Here is a 3,130-nt window from a genome sequence, read left to right as displayed (position 1 = left end):
GAGACTCCCGCACTCTAAATTCCTTTCTCTCACTCTCGCTTTTCCAATACACACCCATTGTAAACTCCACAAACGGCTGAAATTCTCTCTGTACTTGAAGGCTCACAGTTTAAATTTGGTGAAAGATCTTGCAATGACATTACATACCTGAATAGAGGACAAAAATGCCTACGTTTTAAAAGTTAAATGACTTTTCTATGTGAAAGTATGACAAAGTTTTAAGGGTTCAAAGTTGAAGGAGTTGAAAGGTCAGTTGAAGGGTTTTCCCATCCACTTCAATGTTAAAAATAATTTTAAAAAGTTGAAATATTTCAAAAAGTTGAACAAAGTTGAAAAAGTTCAAAAAGGTTGAAGAAAGGGTTTAAAAAGTTGAATATTTTAAAAGTTGAATGGTTAAAATCGGTTAAGATTTGAAGAAGTTATAAGGTTTCAAAGTTTGAAAAAATCTCCATCCGTTAACATGGGGCAAAAAGTTGCACAAAAGTTGAAATATTTTAAAAAGTTGAAAAGATTTTAAAAAGCTAGAACATAGCACCCATGTCCTTAAAAAAGCTGCACAATTTGATATATGAATGGTTCAAATCGGACAAAAACTGTAGGAGGAGTTAAGCGTCAAAAAACGGCGGAAGAAGTCAGAAGAAGCAGAATAATAAAGATACGGAATGTAATAGTGTGAATGCCTTCAGCATTCACACAACTAGAAAAAATTTGCAGTTCCTGAAGAAACTGCAAGTGTGAATGCTGAGCTGAAAATGCTAAACTGTAATGCAGAAGAAGTTCAAGAGGAAAAGTTGAAAAAACCTGAAACAAAGTTGAAAAACAATGAAAAGGTTGAAAACACCTGTGAAAAGTTCCAAAAACGTGATAAATTGGAAAATGGCTGAAAAAGGTGAGAAAAGTAAAAAGAAAAAAAAAAAATTACAAGTTGGAATAGTTTAAAAAGGTTGACATTACAAAAGCCTGAAAAAAAAAACTCAAAGTTGAAAAAAATTGAAACACTTGAAAACAGTTGAAAAAACAGGAAAAAGGTAGTAAAAGCTCAAAAAGGTTGAATAATTTATTCCGGTTGAAAAAGCTGAAAAATTTGAAAAAAACCTAAAAAAGTTAGAAAAAACTAATGTAGAAAAATATTGGAAAAATATTCAAAAATATGAAGAAGTTTAAAATGTTTACTCAGTTCAGAAATGAAAAGGTTGCTTCAAAATTGAAAAAAAAAAAAGTCAGAAAAGTGTATATAAGCATAAATATAGCTGCACTGTTTTCAACAGTTTAAAGAAACAAAGTTGTGTCATAAAGTTGGATGTGAAAATCTGAATTAAAACTTAAATTGTTATAAAACTAATTTGATGTAATGCGATGTTCAAAGTTAAGGCATAATATTTTTGGAAACGTCTAAAATAAGGCAACAGTTTTCATGTAAAATACAAACATTTTATTAACTACTCAACAGTTCTAAACTTGAACATTGACAAAAGAAAATAGCATATATTTAGTGTTAACATCTCACAATTTGACGTTTCAGTGAATAGGCCAACAAAACTGTGTCATTTATCTTGTTGTAAAAGACAACATATGTAACTGAAACCCAACAGATCCACATGAGCAAGCATCAGCGACAGTGGAAAGGAAAAACTCCCTGTTAACAGGAAGAAACCTTTGCAGAACCAGGCTCAGAGGTGGCGGCTTTCTGCTATTCCGGTTGGGCTTCAGGGACAAAGAAGAACATGCAGTAGAGGCTTGTCGTACCTCCCAGATCAAACAGTCAGGACAGATTTCCTCTTCTGAGTCCTTCAAGAGTCAGACTGAGTTCTAAATGTCCAGCAGCTCAGACCAGCTGTTCCTCCAGATGAAGCTTGTTCTGTCCTTGGCTGGACGGCTGCTGCTCTCACAGCTCTTGTCCATGTTGTGGGAGAGGCAGAGAGAACAGGAGACCCAGACGGAACCCTGTTGTGGTTGAGTTGTTCATGATGGAGGAAACAGGAATCAGTCCTCCTCTTCATCAGCGCTGCAGAGTCCCGTCACTTTGATGAGGAGAGACTTGCAGCAGCAGCAGCTCCACAGTGAGGCCGTCAGCATGGAGGCTCCTCTGAGGTGAAGGTGGAGGGCAGAGGGAAACACTCCATCCTGCTGACAGAAGGTGGATGTTAGTGGGAGAACAAGACACATTCAGAGGTTCCATCTTCAACAATCCATGAAATACCTCGAGACGCTGCAGTGCAGGCCCACGTCAGGACTGGAGCTGAAGTTTGTTCCTCTTGGTTCAGTCAGAGTGTCTGCAGACAACAAGGCAGGACGGACAGAGGACAGACAAGTGAGGATTCATGAGACATGTGGGAACAATCTCACTGCATGTTTCAGGATTGGTGAAGTACCTGCAGCTCCACTGAGAGGACACATGGGGACTGACTGGAGGACGTCTGGTCTGGACATCCAGCAGTGTCCTCAGAGCAGCAGGACGTCCTCTGCTCTCAGGGGAGAAGGAAGGCTGGCAGGCACCGTCCCGTCTCACTCGCTGGAGAATGTCTGGTGGTACCAGGGACGTCCACGTCTCTCTCATGTCCAGTACTGATGACTGCTTTATGGCTGATGGAGATGCTGGGACTAAAGACACTGATGCTCTGCAGGACCTGACAGGTGAATCTGACAGGCACTCTTGGAGACGGCTCAGACAGGTGACTCAGAGGACCCCACAGTGGACAGTCTGGAGGTCGTCCAGCTCCAGTCCTCAAAGGGGACTGAAGAAGGATTCAAACTACTGGGCAGGTGTTAGTTACACCACAGAGCATGTGACTGAATGAAGCTCTGACCCAGAAGAGTGTTGTGGCCTGTGCATTCACCAACCCTGACCCAGACCCACCCACATGATGAATGCACAGGCCTACAGTCTTTTAGTCATTGAACTTTAGATTTAAATATTGTCAATTAGAAAGTCGGGATCTCAATGCAATAATCACTTCAAGAAAAACATTCTTACCTTTGAAGATTTTCACACACCTTCCCTAATTCATGAATGGTCAAACACAGAACTGAAACATCAGAAAAAGGTTATTCACAGTTAAGCAATGTAATTCAACAATCACTTCAACAATCACTTAAAAAAAAAGCATGATTTCTTCAAAATCAGTTTTTC

The 3,130-nt window shown here is 39.6% G+C and overlaps 1 long non-coding RNA gene across 1 annotated transcript; it reads right to left on the bottom strand.

The window, feature by feature from the left end:
- Positions 1-1,440: 1,440 nt before the first annotated feature.
- Positions 1,441-2,851, bottom strand: LOC115399981 (uncharacterized). Its single transcript, XR_003932747.1, has 3 exons — positions 2,373-2,851; positions 2,201-2,273; positions 1,441-2,124 (listed from the first exon to the last, which is right to left on the bottom strand). It is a non-coding gene; the product is annotated as an uncharacterized LOC115399981 (long non-coding RNA).
- Between the last annotated feature and the right edge of the window lie 279 nt (positions 2,852-3,130).

The sequence above is a fragment of the Salarias fasciatus genome, chromosome 14 (assembly GCF_902148845.1).
Source record: "Salarias fasciatus chromosome 14, fSalaFa1.1, whole genome shotgun sequence".
In the NCBI taxonomy this organism is placed as follows: Eukaryota; Metazoa; Chordata; class Actinopteri; order Blenniiformes; family Blenniidae; genus Salarias; species Salarias fasciatus.
The sequence above is the reverse complement of the archived record's forward strand: the minus strand, read 5'-3'. Positions and strand labels throughout refer to the sequence as shown.